The sequence below is a fragment of the Schistocerca gregaria genome, chromosome 9 (assembly GCF_023897955.1).
Source record: "Schistocerca gregaria isolate iqSchGreg1 chromosome 9, iqSchGreg1.2, whole genome shotgun sequence".
Lineage (NCBI taxonomy): Eukaryota > Metazoa > Arthropoda > Insecta > Orthoptera > Acrididae > Schistocerca > Schistocerca gregaria.
The window spans coordinates 253,937,132-253,943,131 of NC_064928.1; positions in this window are offsets into that span (position 1 = coordinate 253,937,132).

A 6,000-nucleotide genomic window follows, 5' to 3' on the forward strand; every position below is an offset into this window, starting at 1 on the left:
CCCCGAGTTACGTCATCGACTGGCAACAAGGTGACGGAGCTTCCGTGTGCTGCCAGAGATTATGTCAGTGTCTGCGGCGCAGGAACGATGGTAGCTGTGCCGAATCCGACAGGTGATAAGAAAGTCGCTTCAGATCTCTGCAGCCATCCAGCCTCGAGCATTCGTATCCATACACCACTGAGGGTAGAGCCCCGTCCCCATAAAAACTTTTCCTTCACATTGTGATCTCAAACGCTTCTTTGGTTGCATGTACACTGGCGCGCCAAAGCAACTGCTATAGCCGTGCGTATTCGAATACGGACATATGTAAACATGGCAGAATACGGAGCTGCGGTCGGCAACGCCTATATAAGACAACAAGTGTCTGGCGCAGTTTTTAGATAAGTTACTGATGTTACAATGGCCACTCATAACGGTTTAAGTGAGGCTGAACGTGGCGTTATCGTCAGCGCACGAGCGATGGTACACAGCATCTCCGAGGTAGCGATGAAGTGTGGCTTTCCCGTACGACCATTTCACTAGTGTACCATGAATATCAGCAATACGGTAAAACATCATATCTCAGACATTGCTGCGGTCAGAAAGAGAGCCTGCGAGAGCGGGACGAACGACAAGTGAAGAGAATCGTTCAACGTGACAGAAGTGCATTCCTTATCCAAATTGCTGCAGATTTCAATTGTGGCTCACCAACAAGTGTTAGCGTGCGATATATTGAACGAAACATCATCGATATGGTATTTACGAGTCGAAGGCTGGCCCGTGTACCCTATATGACTGCACGACAAACAGCTTTACGCCTCCCCCGGGCCCGTCGACACCGACACTGAACTGTTGATGACTGGAATGTTCACTAGTCGGACGACTCTCGTTTCAAATTGTATCGAGCAGATGGATGTGTACGGGTACGGAGAGAACCTCATGAATCCGTGGACCCTGCATGTCAGCAGGGGACTGTTCAAGCTGGTGGAGGCTCTGTAATGGTGTGGGGCGTGTGGAGTTGGACTGATATTTGGCCCCTGATAAGTCTAGATATGACTCTGACAGGTGACACGTACGTAAGCATCCTGTCTGATCAGCTGTATCCATTCGTGTCCATTGTGCATTCCGACGGACAATTCCAGCAGGACAATGCGACACACCACACGTCCACAATTGCTACGGAGTGGCTCCAAGAACACTCTTCTGAGTTGAAACACTACACAGATATGAACATTATTCAGCATATCTGGGATCCCTTGCAACGTGCTGTTGAGAAGAGGTCTCCAGACCAGATACATGTACGGTCACGAGAGGGCGTTTCTATGCTAGTACAGGCGCGGCCTGCAGAGTCCGTTGCTATTCATGCCGTCGAAGTGTTGAGCTAGCTACAGGTATCGCGAAATGGTTGGGCCAGGTGCAATGAACGACAAGCTGTACGGTCGTATCTTGCGAAATACTCCGATAGGAAGGTGCTGTGTCACACCTTATTCGCCGTCCTGCATCACCAATTGTGCGAAACCGGTTCGATTCATGGGCACAAGACGTAAGCTGGTCGCCAGCGATTGGTTGGAAACTTTCCTCATGTCAGCACGTTGTAGGTGTCGCCACCGGCGCCAACCTTGTGTGAATGCTCTGAAAAGCTAATCATTTGCATATCACAGCATCTTCTTCTTGTAGGTTAAATTTCGCGTCTATAGCACGTCATCTTCGTGGTGTATCAATTTTAATGGCCAGTAGTGTACTTTCGTGTTGTTCGAACTTGGCTGCAACAAATCTAGGAGCCCGTCTCCGAACCGCTTCGATGTCTTCCTTTATTCCGACTGGCAGCGATATGAAACACCGGAGGAGCACTCGAGAATAGGTCACAATAGCGTCCCATATGCGGTCTCCTTTACAAATGAACCAAGCTTTCGCAATATTCTCCCAATAAACCATAGTCGACCGTTCGTCTGCCCTACGACAATCCCAGGATGTTCATTCCATTTCATAACGATTTGGAACGTTACGCGCACATACAGAGTCCACCAAAAAAATGTATACACATTTCAAACCACGGAAAGTATTACTTTGCAGCTATCAGAATTCTTCGCACACTTGTACTGCTAATCCCCACTTCATGTTCACATTCTGTGGCAGATTTCTGTGGAGAACTGACAAACGCTTCCAACGAGAGAGCCGACGAAGCAGGACTTGTAACTATGCGCTGTCTTCAGACTTGTAAACGATTCGTTTAATTGTAAGGCGGGCTGGCGGTTCTGTTTCAAACTCCAGTCCTCCACTGACGTTGCGATTCATCGGCATTATCAAACATGAAAAACCACTTCACAACACATTTTCGTTGCTCGAATGTCAAGCGTGCTCCAGCCATCTTGTTTTCTCAATACGTGGACGAAAGTACTAACATCTGTTGAGCCAAAGACCATACTACAACAGACTCGTAGCTCAAATGGAACGACAATATCGATATGTCGCCGAGACTCACAAAGGGTGTACACATTCTTCTGGCGGACACTCTATTTTAACGACGTGATCGTGGCAAGCAGTACATTATTAATGTTGTAACCGAGCATTACTGGTTTCTTTTGCTGCTCGTCCACATTAACTTACACTTTTCTACATTTAGAGTTAGCTGCCATTCATCGCATCAATTAAAAAATTTTCTTTAACTCATCTTGAACCCTCTTACAGCCCATCAGTTTCGACGCCTTACCGTCCACCACAGCGCCATCAGTGAAGAACCGCAGATTTCTGCCGACCCGGTACGCCAGATCATTTACGTATATTGAAGGCAATAGCGGTCCTAACACACTTCCCTTGTCTCTGATAAGTACTCGCTGTCGACGACAACATACTGGGTTCCATTACTGAAGAAATCCTCGTGCCACTCACATATCTGAGAACCTGTTCCATATGCTCGTACCATCGTTAACAGTCTGTAAGGGGGAACCGAGTTTAATGTTTTCCGTAAATCTAGAAATACAGAATCAGTCTCTTGCCCTCCATCCATGGTTCGCAAGACATCATATAAGCGAACGTCGAGCTGAATTTCGCACGAGCGAGGGTTTCTATACTCTGACTGAGAACTTGGTCAAGTATTCTGCAGCAAACCGATGTTAACGATATTTTTCTGAATATTTGCTGGTCCGTTCGTTTACAGTTCTTATACACAGGAGTCACTTGCGCGCTTTTCCAGTCGCTCCGGAAGTTGAGCGGGGCGAGTGATTCGTTATAAATGCAAGCTAAGAGAAGGGCCAGTAAATCCGAACTAGAATTAGACGAGGGATTACTGTGTCCTGGGTCTCATGTCAGGTCTGTTTTGCAGTTATTTTACGTACTGAAAGTACAGGAACTTTGATATGGAGTTCGGCGCACCATCGATTTCTTTCCATGCTGTTTCATCTCTAATTTCGTTATTTAAGTTCTCGTACGTGTGTTTTAGTCGTCTGGCCTGTTTGAGTAGGGTACAGTATGTTACGACGTCCTCTGGCTAAGCTAGATCCCTTGCCCATTACATATGCTGCCATAACAACTGTAGCACATTTTTACCGTCTGCAGTCCTCGAAAGACAGCATCTCAGAGAAACTTGCCTCCAGAATAAATTTAAAGTCTGCAGGGAGTGGGCGCCGGTGTGAAACTTCCTAAAACTAACCCAAACTCCATCCGAACAGGCCATGAAGCCCCAACGGCAATGACCGGCCGCCGTGTCATCCTCAGCCTGGACGAGACTACAGAGAGGCATGTGGTCAGCACCGCCTCTCCCGGCCGTATGCTAGTTTACGAGACCGTAGCCGTTACTTCTCAGTCAAGTACCTCCTCAGTTTGTCTCACAAGGGCTGAGTGCACCCCGCTTGCCAAAAGCGCTCTGGATGGTCACCCATCCAAGTGCTAGCCCAACCCGACAACTCAACGGTGATCTGACGGGAATCGGTCTTACCACTGCGGCAAGGCCATTGGCATATGAAACTTCCTGACAGAATGAGATTTTCACTCTGCAGCGGAGTATGCGCTGATATGAAACTTCCTGGCAGATTATAACGGTGTGCCGGACCGAGACTCGAACTCGGGACCTTTGCCTTTCGTGGGCAAGTGCTCTACAATTCTGGAGACATCCCCGAGGTTGTGGCTAAGCCATGTCTCCGCAATACCCTTTCTTTCAGGAGTGCTAGTTCTGCAAGTTTGGCAGGAGAGCTTCTGTAAAGTTTGGAAGGTAGGAGACGAGGTACTGGCAGAAGTCAAGCTGCGAGGAAGGGGCGTGAGCCGTGCTCCGGTAGCTCAGATGGTACAGCACTTGCTCGCGAAAGGCAAAGGTCCCGAGTTCGAATCTCGGTCCGACACACAGTTTCAATCTGCCAGGAAGTTTCACCTTCCTGACAGATTAAAATCATGTGTCTTATCAGGACTTTAACTTGAGAACTTTGTCTGTGGCACGTGTGCGGTCGACCGCGCATGGCTCACGATCCACCCTCACACACTTACGTGCTCCAGTACCTCTCCTCCTACCTTCCAAACTTCACAGCTGTTGCCAATAAGTAAGATTCAGATCAACGCACACTCCGATGCAGAGACAACATTCATTCCGAAAAAGAGTCCCCCATGGCGTGGCCAGACAATGTCTCCACCACATCCTACCTTCCAGGAGATCTAGTCCTGCAAGTTCCGCGCGAGAATTTCCGTGTTGTTTTGGAGGTAGGAGGTGAGGTGCTGGAAGAAGCAAAGCTCTGAGGTCTGAAAGTGAGTCATGCTTGGATAGTTCTCTCGGCAGAGCACTTGCTGGCGAAACGAACAGCTCTCAGTTTCGTCTCCCGATGTGGCAGCAAGTTTCAGACCCGCGCACACTCCGCTACAGAGTGAACCGTTCCCTTAGAAAAATCAATGATTGACTGTGCTGATAAACCTCTTACGTTATTTGCTTTTCAAACAGCTGAGCAATACTGAACGTACTCAGACATTACTGTCTATACTTATTCTGACCAACACTAAACTGACACACAATATTTTTAGCGCAACGCAATCTGACTTTCAATAATCCCTACAAAAGAATGGCCCTGACTAGCAATAACCTATACCTTTCATGAATCACTTACCTCACACAAACCTTCGTTACTCGAACTACTGCAATAGAGCGAGCGCCAATACTGCCAACTAAATAAAAGATTCAAACTACTGAAGGCACTAACTACTGGTAGGCATAGTTAGCAAATGAAACACTTTGATAGAGAACAAACAATGTAATTATCTTAATAATGTTCCAAAGTCATCATATATATATCAGTTCACGATATCGGTTGTTGTTGTGGTCTTCAGTCCTGAGACTGGTTTGATGCAGCTCCCCATGCTACTCTATCCTGTGCAAGCGTCTTCATCTCCCAGTACTTACTGCAACCTACAGCCTTCTGATTCTCTTTAGTGCATTCATCTCTTGGTCTCCCTCTACGATTTTTACCCTCCACGCTGCCCTCCAATACTAAATTGGTAATCCCTTGATGCCTCTGAACATGTCCTACCAACCGATCCCTTCTTCTAGTCAAGTTGTGCCACAAGCTTTTCTTCTCCCCAATCCTACTCAACACCTCCTCATTAGTTATGTGATCTACCCATCTAATCTTCAGCATTCTTCTGTAGCACCACATTTCGAAAGCTTCTATTCTCTTCTTGTCTAAACTATTTATCGTCCATGTTTCACTTCCATACATGGCTACACTCCGTACAAATACTTTCAGAAACGACTTCCTGACACTTAAATCTATACTCGATGTTAACAAATTTCTCTTCTTCAGAAACGCTTTCCTTGCCATTGCCAGTCTACATTTGATATCCTCTCTACTTCGACCACCATCAGTTATTTTGCTCCCCAAGTAGCAAAACTCCTTTACTACTTTAAGTGTCTCATTTCCTAATCTAATATCCTCAACATCAACCGACTTAGTTCGACTACATTCCATTATCCTCGTTTCGCTTTTGTTGATGTTCATCTTATATCCTCCTTTCAAGACACTATCCATTCCGTTCAACTGCTCTTCA